The 13,479-nt window shown below is 60.7% G+C and overlaps 1 protein-coding gene across 3 annotated transcripts in view; it reads right to left on the bottom strand.

Moving 5' to 3' along the window:
* LOC147112560 (microtubule-associated protein RP/EB family member 3-like) overlaps positions 1 to 3,376 on the bottom strand; it is a 98,553-nt gene extending 95,177 nt beyond the window's left edge. Inside the window, exon 1 of one of the 3 annotated variants that reach the window (XM_085996904.1) lies at positions 3,269 to 3,376. The gene's annotated coding sequence lies outside the window, so the exon portion shown is untranslated. The other 2 variants (XM_085996907.1, XM_085996905.1) reach the window with 2 other exon arrangements.
* Between the last annotated feature and the right edge of the window lie 10,103 nt (positions 3,377 to 13,479).

The following is a 13,479-nucleotide window of genomic DNA, read 5'->3' on the forward strand; positions in this document are numbered from 1 at the left end:
ATTAAAAACTTGTTTTACAAAAACCACTTGTTTTATGTTAAACCTCAGGTGGATTTAATACAGTATAGATATATCGAGGAAAAAGCATAAAACATACACCTTGTGCGGGTTCATCCTAGGGGCAGAGGGGGGCCCGGGGAGAGGCCAGAGAGAAGCCCGGGGGGGGGGGGGAGAGAGAGACAGAGAGGGGCCCGGGGGGGGGGGGGGTGCGACAGAGAGGGGCCCGGGGGGGGGGGGGGGGGGGCGACAGAGAGGGGCCCGGGGGGGGGCGACAGAGAGGGGCCCGGGGGGGGGGGCGACAGAGAGGGGCCCGGGCCCGGGGGGGGGGGGCCAGAGGGGGGCCCGGGCGGGGGGGGGCCAGAGAGGGGCCGGGGGGGGGGGCCGAGAGGGGGGGGGGAGGGCCGAGAGGGGCCGGGGGGAGGGCCGAGAGGGGCCGGGGGGAGGGCCGAGAGGGGCCGGGGGGGGGGGGGGCAGAGGGGGGCCGGGGGGGGGGGGGGGGCAGAGGGGGGCCGGGGGGGGGGGGGGGGGCAGAGGGGGGCCGGGGGGGGGGGGGCAGAGGGGGGCCGGGGGGGGGGGGGCAGAGGGGGGCCGGGGGGGGGGGGGCAGAGGGGGGCCGGGGGGGGGGGGGCAGAGGGGGGCCGGGGGGGGCCGAGAGGGGGGGGGGGAGGGCCGAGAGGGGCCGTGGGGAGGGCCGAGAGGGGCCGGGGGGAGGGCCGAGAGGGGCCGGGGGGAGGGCCGAGAGGGGCCGGGGGGAGGGCCGAGAGGGGCCGGGGGGAGGGCCGAGAGGGGCCGGGGGGGAGGGCCGAGAGGGGCCGGGGGGAGGGCCGAGAGGGGCCGGGGGGAGGGCCGAGAGGGGCCGGGGGGGAGGGCCGAGAGGGGCCGGGGGGAGGGCCGAGAGGGGGCCGGGGGGGGGGGGGGCAGAGGGGGGCCGGGGGGGGGGGCAGAGGGGGGCCGGGGGGGGGGGGCAGAGGGGGGCCGGGGGGGGGGGGCAGAGGGGGGCCGGGGGGGCAGAGGGGGGGCCGGGGGGGGGGGGCAGAGGGGGGCCGGGGGGGGGCAGAGAGGGGCCGGGGGGGGGGGGGGGGCAGAGAGGGGCCGGGGGGGGGCAACAGAGAGGGGCCCGGGGCGACAGAGAGGGGCCCGGGGGGGGGCGGGGGGCGACAGAGAGGGGCCCGGGGGGGGGGGGGCCACAGAGAGGGGCCCGGGGGGGGGGGCGACAGAGAGGGGCCGGGGGGGGGGGGGGGGGGGGCAGAGAGGGGCCGGGGGGGGGGGGGGCAGAGAGGGGCCGGGGGGGGGGGGCAGAGGGGGGCCGGGGGGGGGCAGAGAGGGGCCGGGGGGGGGGGGGGGCAGAGAGGGGCCGGGGGGGGGGCAACAGAGAGGGGCCCGGGGCGACAGAGAGGGGCCCGGGGGGGGCGGGGGCGACAGAGAGGGGCCCGGGGGGGGGGGGCCACAGAGAGGGGCCCGGGGGGGGGGGCGACAGAGAGGGGCCGGGGGGGGGGGGGGGGGGGGCAGAGAGGGGCCGGGGGGGGGGGGGGCAGAGAGGGGCCGGGGGGGGGGGGCAGAGGGGGCCGGGGGGGGGGGGCAGAGAGGGGCCGGGGGGGGGGCAGAGAGGGGCCGGGGGGGGGGGCAGAGAGGGGCCGGGGGGGGGGGGGGCAGAGAGGGGCCGGGGGGGGGGGGGGGCAGAGAGGGGCCGGGGGGGGGGGGGGCAGAGAGGGGCCGGGGGGGGGGGGGCAGAGAGGGGCCGGGGGGGGGGGGGGGGCAGAGGGGGGCCGGGGGGGGGGGGCAGAGGGGGGCCGGGGGGGCAGAGAGGGGCCGGGGGGGGGGGGGGGCAGAGAGGGGCCGGGGGGGGGGGCAGAGAGGGGCCGGGGGGGGGGGGCAGAGAGGGGCCGGGGGGGCAGAGAGGGGCCGGGGGGGGGGGGGGCAGAGAGGGGCCGGGGGGGGGGGGGGCAGAGAGGGGCCGGGGGGGGGGGGGGCAGAGAGGGGCCGGGGGGGGGGGGGCAGAGAGGGGCCGGGGGGGGGGCAGAGAGGGGCCGGGGGGGGGGCAGAGAGGGGCCGGGGGGGGGGGCAGAGAGGGGGCCGGGGGGGGGGGGGCAGAGAGGGGCCGGGGGGGGCCGGGCAGAGAGGGGCCGGGGGGGGGGGCAGAGAGGGGCCGGGGGGGGGGGCAGAGAGGGGCCGGGGGGGGGGGGGGCAGAGAGGGGCCGGGGGGGGGGGGGGGCAGAGAGGGGCCGGGGGGGGGGGGGCAGAGAGGGGCCGGGGGGGGGGGGGGGGGCAGAGAGGGGCCGGGGGGGGGGGGGGGGCAGAGAGGGGCCCGGGGGGCAGAGAGGGGCCGGGGGAAGGGGCAGAGAGGGGCCGGGGGGGGGGGGGGCAGAGAGGGGCCGGGGGGGGGGGGGGGCAGAGAGGGGCCGGGGGGGGGGGGGGGGGGCAGAGAGGGGCCGGGGGGGGGGGGGGGGGCAGAGAGGGGCCGGGGGGGGGGGGCAGAGAGGGGCCGGGGGGGGGGGGGCAGAGAGGGGCCGGGGGGGGGGGGGGGGGCAGAGAGGGGCTGGGGGGGGGGGGCAGAGAGGGGCCGGGGGGGGGGCAGAGAGGGGCCGGGGGGGGGGGGCGGGGGGCAGAGAGGGGCCGCGGGGGGGGGGGCAGAGAGGGGCCGCGGAGAGGGGGCAGAGAGGGGCCGCGGGGGGGGGCAGAGAGGGGCCGCGGGTGGGGAGGGTGGCAGAGAGGGGCCGGGGGGGCAGAGAGGGGCCGGGGGGCGGGGGGGCAGAGAGGGGCCGGGGGGGGCGGGGGGCAGAGAGGGGCCGCGGGGGGGGGGGCAGAGAGGGGCCGCGGAGAGGGGAGGGGGGGGGGGCGGGGGGGGTCAGAGAGGGGCCGCGGGGGGGGGCAGAGAGGGGCCGCGGAGAGGGGGGGCGGGGGGGTCAGAGAGGGGCCGCGGGGGGGAGGGGGGCAGAGAGGGGCCGGGGGGGCAGAGAGGGGGCGGGGGGGGCAGAGAGGGGCCGCGGGGGGGGGTGGGGGGGGAGCAGAGAGGGGGGGGGGGGGGAAGGCAGAGAGGGGCGGGGGGGATGCTGCGCGTTCCCCGGTCGAACGGGAAGGGCTGCCGTTTACTTTTAAACCGAATTTAAATTCAGAGCCGCGGCCCGCTGGTTATATAACGCCGACTCTTACCGCGTCTACCGAGGAAGGGTGAGAGAGACCAGGGGGTGTGCGGGCGAGGTGAAGGAGGGGAGCCCCCGGCCTGCCGCGAGTTAGGGGTTACCGGGGGCCGGCGTTCTCGGGTACTCACCGTTTGCCACAGGTCTAAAGCCGCTCTCAGGCCGCTTGCTCTGAATCAACGCAACGCATCGAAGCCGCACTGCGCCTGCGCACACTAACCCGGAGGGGTGCGGGGCCCCGAGCGCTGCAGCACTGACCAGGCGCGCCGGGGGGCGGGGCGCACCGCGCACACCCTGCACCGCGCAGCGCGCCGCACCCTGCACCCGCACCCACCCTGGACCCACTCCGCACACACCCTGGACACCCTGCACCCACACTCTGGACGCTCTGCACCCGCACCACACACACCCTGGACACCCTGAACCTGCACCGCACACACACTCTGGACACCCCGCTCCCTGCAGTACCCACACACGGTGCACCCTGCACTGCGCCCACACCAGCACTGTGTGCACACTGCAGCACACCCGCACCACGCACACTCTGCACCGCAACCGCACCGCTCCTGCACCCAGCACTGCCACACCCTGCACCGCACCCTCACTGCCCACACCCTGCACCACATCCGCACCACGCACACTCTGCACTGCACCGAGTACATCCTGCACAGCTCCACACGCACACTGCACCATGCCCACACCCCACGCACTCTGCACTGCACCGCCCGCACCCTGCGGCACCTGTCCTGTGTGCACTCTGCACCTCACCTGCACCACTCACACTGCATTGCACCAGCAGTGGGCACACACCACACCGCACACACCCTCCACCGCGCCTGCATCCGCACCACGCGCACACTGCACCTGCACCACTCACACTCTGCACCGCACACAGCAGTGGGCACACCCTGCACCGCGCACACTCTGCACCGCACCCTGCACACTCTGCACTGCCCCTGCACCGCGCACACTCTGCACTGCCCCGTGTAACGTGCACACTCTGCACCGGCCCCTGCACCACGCACACTCTGCACCGCCCCCCAGCACCGCGCGCACACTGCACTGCCCCTTGCACCGCGCACACTCTGTACTGCCCCCCTACACCGCGCACACTCTGCACCACCCGCTCCACCGTGCACACTCTGCACAGCGCACATCCTGCACTGTGCACACTCTGCACCGCCCGCTCCACCGCGCACACTCTGCACAGCGCACATCCTGCACCGTGCACACTCTGCACCGCTCCCTGCACCGCGCACACTCTGCACCGCCCCTGCACCGCGCACACTGTGCACCATACGCACTCTGCACCGCCCCCTGCACCGTGCACACTCTGCACTGCCCCCTACACCGCGCACACTCTGCACTGCCCCCTGCACCGTGCACACTCTGCACCACCCCCTGCACCGTGCACAATCTGCACCGTGCACACTCTGCACCACCCCCTGCACCGCGCACACTGTGCACCGTACACACTCTGCACCGACCCTGCACCGTGCACACTCTACACCACTCCCTGCACCGCGTACACTCTGCAGCGCGCACACTCTGCACCGCAGCCTGCACCACACACACTGCACTGCGCACACTCTACACCGCCACCCTGCACCACGCACACTCTGCACTGCCCCCTCCACCGCGCATAGTCTGCACCGCGCCCTGCACTGCGCACACTCTGCACCGCCCCTGCATCGTGCACACTCTGCACCGCCCCTGCACCGCGCACACTCTGCACCGCGCACACCCTGCACTGCGCGCACTCTGCACTGCACTGCGCGCACTCTGCACTGTGCACACTCTGCACCGCGCACACACTGCACCGCGCACACCCTGCACCGCACCCTGCACTGCGCACACTCTGCACCGCGCACACTCTGCACCGCGCACATTCTGTACCACGCACACTCTGCACCGCTCCCCTGCACCGTGCACACACTGCACCGTACCAACACCCTGCACCGCCTACACCCTGCACCGCACCCACACTGTGCACACTCTGCACTGTATCTACATCCCGCACCCTGCAGCATGCACCGTACCCACACCTGCATACCTCACTGCGCACACACTGCACCACGCACACTCTACACCGCCCCCTCCACCGCGCACACTCTGCACCGCCCCTGCACCGCGCACACTCTGCACCTCCCCTGCACCGCGCACACTCTGCACTGTGCACAATCTGCACTGCGCCCTGCACCGCGCACACACTACTGCACACCCTGCACCGCGCACACTCTGCACCGCACCATGCACGAAGCACACTCTGCACCGCACACATCCTGCACTGCGCACACTCTGCACCACACCCTGGACCGCGCACACTGTGCACCGCGCACACTGTGCACCGCGCACACACTGCACCGCGCACACTCTGCACCGCGCCCTACACCGTGCACACACTGCACCGTACCTACACCCTGCACTGCACCTACACCCTGCACTGCACCCACACCGTGCACACACTGCACCATACCTACATCCCGCACCCTGCAGCACGCACCATACCCACACCTGCACCCTGCACCGCACCGCGCACACTCTGCACCGCCCCTGAACCGCGCACACTCTGCACCACCCCCTGCACCGCGCACACTCTGCACCGTGCACACTCTGCACCGCTCCCTGCACTGTACATACAACCGCCACCGTGCACACCTTGCACCGCACCTGCACACTTTGCACTGCACCGCGCACACTCTGCACTGGTACCACGCACCGTGCCCACACCGCGCACCCTCTGCTCCCGCAACGCGCACCCTGCACCGCCCGCATTGCACACTCTGCACTGTGAACACTCCACACTGCACCACGCACACTCTGCAATGTGCCCACACCCGCACTGTGCACACACCACACCCTGCACCGCACACACTCTGCACTACATCCACACGCAGCACCGCTTCCCACCCACTCTGCACTGCACCCTGCGCCACACACCACTGGGCCGCACCCTGCACCGCACACGCTCTACATTACACCGTGCACACCCTGCACAGTTCCACACGCACGTTGCACCATGCCCACACCATGAAAACACTGCACTGCACCACTGCATCCTGCAGCACCAGTACTGCGCCCACTATGCACTGCACCGTGCACACTCTACACCACGCACACTCTGCACCGTCCCCTGCACCGTGTACACTCTGCACCGCCCCCCTACACCGCGCATACTCTGCACCGCCCCCTGCACCGCACACACTCTGCACCGCACCCTGCACCGCGCACACTCTGCACCGTGCACACTCTGCACCACACCCTGCACCGTGCACACTCTGCACCTTGCACCGCGCACACTCTGCACCGCCCCCTGCCCCGTGCACACTCTGCACCGCCACTGCACCGTGCACACTCTGCACCGCCACTGCACCGTGCACACTCTGCACCATGCACACTCTGCACCGTGCACACTCTGCACCGCCCCCTGCATCGCGTATATTCTGCACCACGCCCTGTACCATGCACACTCTGCACCGTGCACACTCTACACTGCCCCCTGCACTGTGCACTCTGCACCGCCACTGCACCGTGCACACTCTGCACCATGCACACTCTGCACCGTGCACACTCTGCACCGTGCACACTCTGCACCGTGCACACTCTGCACCGCGCACACTCTACACCGCCCCCTGCACCGCGCATATTCTGCACCGCGCCCTGTACCATGCACACTCTTGCACCGTCCCCTGCACCGTGCACACTCTACACTGCCCCCTGCACCGCGCACACTCTGCACCGCGCACACTCTACACTGCCCCCTGCACCGCGCACACTCTGCACCGCCCTCCTGCACAGCGCACACACTACACTGCCCCCTGCACCGCGCACACTCTGCACCGCATGCACATTCTGCACAGCATAGCGCTCTGATGGTGATGTGTGCAGTGAAAACTCAATTTGCGCGAGTGTAATCGACTGTCTGCACCTGTCAGAGTGTCCAAAAACAAAACACTCCGGATGCTGGAAATCTGAAATAAAAACAGAAAATGCTGGAAACACTCAGCAGATCAGGCAGCATCTCCGGAGAGAGAAACATAGTTGACATTTCAGGTCAGTGACCTTTCATCAGAGTATGTCAGTCTGCTCAAATGGGATGGTGCAACCTGCAAATGTCCATCTGGCTGCAGATAGTGTGCAGCGTGAGCCAAGGCGATTCACTCTGTAAATCTCTTGTGGGCCGCTTTCAGACCTGGCAGCAGATAGTGATGCACATTAGATTATTTGATTCCTTCCAAATACAATACTAGATTCTGTATCAAGAACTCACTCCACCTCCCCTACCGCTGCATACCATGAGGTCGTTGCTGGGCCTGTGTAGTGCTCCCGTATCCTACAGATGTCTGGACTTTGGGTGAGAAAACTGGGAGATCCCCACTGTTGTGTTTGTACCGCTATACACAACTACATAAAATAATAAAGCAGCAGAGACTGAGAGTAACTTCAAGTGATCTTTACTGGGTAACTGGAACTTCGGCACTGACTATACAAATCGATACGCGTCTGTTATATACGCTCGCAACTAAGGATGTACATCCGCAAAACAAAGTAGTCCCTTCAATGTTGTATACATTACACTTCCCCTTTAACAAAATTTCTATAATTAACATACAGAGCCTGTCTTTACAGTAACCTTTTGGTTTTCTTAAAAGTAACAAAATTCAAATTCCAACATAACATTTTATTTTGTCAACAGCCCTTTTACAAGTCAAGTCTCTGGGGAGGCCTCCTCTGCCTCTCTGGGTAACGTCTCTCCAGACTCTTTTGCTTTGGGGAATGAGACTGTGCAGGTACAGGTGCATCAGGTGAGCTATCAGCACAGGTAGAGCGCTCAGCTGTGGATGAGGCTGGTGCTGATGCTGATGAATCAGGAGTGTCTGTTTCCATGTCAGATGAGTCTGGCAAGGTATAGGGGTGTTTTCCACCTGAACATCCAGAATTTGGTCTACATGACGTCTCAAAACGTTCTCTCCCACATCCACAGTATACATCAGTGGTCCCTCTCTTGTGGATATTGTCCCTAGTTGCCACTTTTCCGTCCGGAAATCACGAGCAAGAACTGACTGTCCCACACTGAAGCTTCTTGTTGGCTTAGCATTCAAATGTTTGAACTGTTTGTTCTCTACATCACGACGTACATTCGGTTTAAGAAGGTCCATGCGAGATCTCAGGTTCCTGTTCAGAAACATCATCGCTGGAGTCTGATTAGTGGCTGCGTGTACTGCGCTCCGATAAGCAAAGAGGAAATTGTCTATCTTGTGTTGCAGTGGTAGATTCTCGCTGTACATTGCTTTGATGGCCTTCTTGAAAGTCTGTACGAATCTTTCTGCCAAGCCATTTGTAGCTGGATGGTACGGGGCAGATGTGTAGTGCTTGATTCCATTTTTCCTCATGAAACCTTGGAATTTGTCAGAGACAAATTGTCGTCCATTGTCTGTGCAGATTTGTTCTGGTAGACCATTTCTAGCGAACATGGTCCTCAGAACTGAAATGGTCTTTTCAGATGTGGTTAATTTCATTTTAATGACCTCGGGCCATTTGGAATGTGCATCGACTGCAATCAAGAACATGGAGTCCATGAACGGTCCAGCAAAGTCGATGTGCACACGTTGCCATGGTGATGAGGGCCATTCCCATGGATGGAGAGGGGCTTGTGGTGGTGCGTTCTGGACCTTTTTACATCCTGAGCAGCTCTTTGTCAGGTCTTCGATCTGTTTGTCAATTCCCGGCCACCACACGTATCCATGGGCAAGGCTTTTCATCTTTACCATACCTAAGTGTCCTTCATGCAGTTCATCTAGCACTCGGTTACAAAGCTTGGGAGGAATCACAACTCGTGAGCCGCACATCAGTGTTCCCCGACACACTGATAACTGCTCCCTCCTAGCTGAGAATGCTGGAAACAATGAGTCACCATGCGCTGGCCATCCATTCACAGTGATGTCATAAACTTTTGACAATGTAGGGTCATTGCATGTTTCTCTTTCAATGAGGGAGTTTGTCACTGGTAGCTGCTCAACTATTGTTGTGTGAAATACCTCTGCTGAGTCAACTGTTGTAGTTCTCTCTGAGGTCGGCAGTGGTAAACGTGACAACCCATCTGCGTTGCCATGTTGCTTAGTCCCCTTGTATTCAATGTCATACAGGTGAGCCCCTAGGAAGAGTGACCATCGCTGCAGCCGTTGTGCCGTCATCACTGGAACGCCCTTCCTTGGGTTGAAGATTGAAATGAGAGGCTGGTGGTCAGTTAACAGTGTAAACTGTTGACCATACAAGCAGTGGTTGAATTTCTTGACTCCCCACACAAGGCTGAGGGCTTCTCGGTCAATCTGTGCATAATTGCGTTCAGCTGTAGTCAATGATCTTGAGGCAAAGGCTATTGGTCTTTCTGAGCCATCTGGGAACTTATGTGACAACACGGCACCAATGCCATGGGGTGAAGCATCACATGCCAGTCGAATAGGTAAGGATGGGTCAAAGTGAGCTAGCACCTCTTCTGAAGTAATGAGTCTTTTACTCTCTTGAAAAGCTTGTTCACAGCTGTCACTCCACTTCCATTGTGACCCTGTCTGTAGCAGTGCATTTAATGGATGTAACACTGTGGATAGGTTGGGCAAGAACTTGTGATAGTAGTTCACCAGTCCAAGATATGATCTCAACTGAGACACATTTTCAGGTGTTGGTGCATTAATCACAGCTTCAATCTTGTCTGGAGACTTGTGTAAACCGTCCTTGTCAATCACATGTCCACAGTATGAGATTTCCTTTTTGAAAAACTCACACTTGTCTCGGTTCGCTCGGAGCCCATACTCCCGTAACCTGATGAGCACCTGTTCGAGGTTGGAAAGGTGGTCGTTGTCATTCTTGCCAGTAATGATGATGTCATCAAGATAACACTGAGTACCTGGGATCCCCTGCAGGACTTGGTCCATTGCCCTTTGCCAGATTGCAGGAGCTGATGCTATTCCGAATACCAACCGATTGTACTGGTAAAGGCCTTTGTGCGTATTTATTGTCAGGTACTTCTTTGATGCATCATCAATTTCCGTTTGGAGATAGGACTGGGCCAAGTCAATCTTTGTGAAGCGTTCCCCTCTTGACAGGGAAGCAAAGATGTCCTCAATGCGAGGCAATGGGTACTGTACTGTGTGGAGGACTGGGTTAACAGTCACTTTAAAGTCTCCACAGATGCGCACTTTTCTTGGCTTTCCTGGTTTTGTGCTGGAGGTTTTCTTCATCACTGGAACTATAGGTGTGGCCCATTCACTCCAATCCACCTTGGACAGGACCCCTAACTGCTCCAAGTTCTCCAGCTCTGCTTCTACTGAAGGGCGAATTGCATAAGGCACTGGTCTGGCCTTGTGGAACTTTGGATTTGCGTTCTCCTCAATCTTAATTTTTGCTTTCATGCCCTTAAGCGTTCCTATTCCCTTCTTGAACACTTCCTGAGAGTCAGAGAGTATTTGTGACAGTCTCTCAGGAGTGGCGTTGCTGTCCTCCTTTGCTGCCACAAACAGTGCTTGGATGGTGTGCCAATCCAACTGTATTTTCCTGAGCCATTCGCATCCCAGCAATGGTGGTCCTCCATTTTCCACTACATAGAGGTTCAATTGCGATATTTTTTTTTCTTTGTATGTCACTGTCACTTTTATTTTACCTTTGGGGCACACTCTTTGTCCTGTGTATGTCTTTAACAATACTTTAGTTGGCCTTAGCGGTATGTGTGAAAATAGTCGTTTGTAGTCATGTACAGAGATCACTGTTAAAGCTGAGCCTGTGTCCAACTCCATTTTCAGTCTAACTCCTGCCACTTCTGGAGTAACCCATATTATTCTGTGATCCCCTGTCTCTTTCACACTGTGTAGTTTTAGACAAGCCAAATCCTCTTCCTCTGAGTCTGTGTCACTTTTTTCTTTATCTGAACTGTCTCCAGTCACGTAACAGTGGGAGGAAGGCCTGCAGTACCGCAGCGCGCCGTGGCGCTGCGAAATTCACTTTCAGCGCCCTAAGAGGGACGTAGAGCGCCTCGAGCCGCGCCCCGTCTCCCTCTAGGGGCACTTCAACTGAATTTGCGGCGATCGCTAATGCGGCGATCGCGATGCAAATTCCAGCGCCCAGGCGAACTTTGCGCCTCTTGGGTGCCTCAGGCCAATTTCTAGGCCTTTGTCTTTAAACCAACAGTCATTGTGGTCATCTGACATTTTGCCACAGCGATAGCACTTCTTTTCTTGTTTCAGTGACATTTTATTAGTTGAATATTCCAGGGATTTTTGTTGAATTTCTAAAGCGCCATGTGCTGCTGCTTCCATTGATATTGCAATACTCAGAGCCTTCTCCAATGTGAGGTCTTTTTCAGACAGGAGCTTCTTTTGTGTGCTTTCATTTTGCATGCCACACACAAATCTGTCCCTCAATGCGTCTGATAAGCCCACTCCAAATTGGCAATGTTCTGATAATTTGCGCAACTTTGCCAAATATTCAGAAATGCTTTCATTTTTGCTCTGGTTCCGTTTGTGGAATTTAAATCTTTCGGTTATGAGCAGTGGTTTGGGGCTTAAATGGTCTTGGAGTGTGTCCACTATTTGTTTGAATGTTTTGTTTGCTGGCTTTTCAGGGGTTAATAAACTACGTAGCAGCCCATATGCCTTTGCGCCCATAACGCTCAGCAAAACAGTGGCTTTCTTTTCTACCTCCACTCCGTTAGCCTCACAGTACAACTCCACTCTTTCAATGTAAGTTGCCCAGTCTTCAATGCTGCTATCAAATGCTGCAATCGTGCCAATCATCGCCATTTTTTTTTCCAAACCCATTTTTCTTTCTTTACTAGTTAGCTAGCGTCATGTAAGTCCTGTGCACTTTTCACTTGACTTACGTATCCCCTGCCTAGCTTAGCAAGCGTGCTCCGTTTTCTCTACCTTCTCGCTCCTTTCTTCCAAGTTTTGGTGTCCTGTGGATGCAATGCCGGAATAGGAAGACGTAGGTTCATAATTCTCGTCGCCAATTTGTTGTGTTTGTACCGCTATACACAACTATATAAAATAATAAAGCAGCAGAGACTGAGAGTAACTTCAAGTGATCTTTACTGGGTAACTGGAACTTCGGCACTGACTATACAAATCGATACGCGTCTGTTATATACGCTCGCAACTAAGGATGTACATCCGCAAAACAAAGTAGTCCCTTCAATGTTGTATACATTACACCCACATTCTTGGGGCCCAGCCATCACTCAGTACTTGGTGGCAACCGTCTAATGCAAATAGCAGGTAAATCCGTACTGGATCTTGTGTCAGGAACTTCCCCCCCACCCCCCGCCCAATCACAGCATAGCAAAAATTTTAAGTCTATCATAGCTTTCTGATTTGATCAGATATACTAGTCTAGAAATTAAGTTGCACAGTGCCCGTTTTACTGGCATAATACAGGCATCTAAGGGTCCTATATGGGGGGCAGCATGCCATACCCTGCCGGATGTGCTCTGTCTGCCATATTGGATCGGGCTCCTCTGCAGGTGTCCAGGACATGCGCCTGAAGTATTAAAAAGCCTCGTTATATTTAAATTAGGGTCCCACACTGTCTTCTGCTAACAAATTTTTGCTGGTGCTGGACTGATTCTGGCTGTCTTCTCAAGACAATTTTACTGCAATCATGGGTGGTCTGGTAGGCCTGCCTTTGAGGCTAGAGGATGAGGGGGAGCAACGACAAAGACAGGCAAGAGCATGAGCAGCTTGGAGAAGAAGGAGGAGGAGGATGCACAGGAGACCATATGCACAGCGGGTCTTCGGGGAGCACTTCTATCTCAACTTCGCAGGAGCAATGTGTTAGCCTCCTTGGTGAAGTGAAGGCGCTTATCACCGAGCTGGGACACCTACTGTAGCCATAACTAAAGCTTGGAATCAGGGCCTGGACAGCACTGCCTACAGCTGTCAAGGTCACCGTGCCCCTTAACTTTTATGCTATAGGGTCGATCCAGGCTGCAGCAGGTGACATCAGCGACATTTCCCAGTTTAATGTTTACCATTGTACACCAGGAGGAACAGCAACATTACTTTCTCAATGGATAGAGTGAAGCAGGACGAGAGAGCACTAGGCTTCACCTGCATTGCAGGATTCCCCAGGGTTCATGGTGCCATAAACTGCACCCACCTTGTCTTCTGTGCTGTGCTGTGCTACCCATCACCATGCTGGCATCTTTCTGAATAGAAAGGGATTCCACTCCCTCAGTGTCCAGCTTGTTTGTGACCATAGGCAGCACATCATACAGGCCTACGTCCAGTTTCTTGGCAGCAGTCATGATTAATTCATCCTGCACCAGTCCTCTGTACCACCTTTGTTCCAACTA

Source organism: Somniosus microcephalus, chromosome 9 (assembly GCF_052327205.1).
Source record: "Somniosus microcephalus isolate GS21.2 chromosome 9, FLI_Smic_1.0, whole genome shotgun sequence".
Classification (NCBI taxonomy): domain Eukaryota; kingdom Metazoa; phylum Chordata; class Chondrichthyes; order Squaliformes; family Somniosidae; genus Somniosus; species Somniosus microcephalus.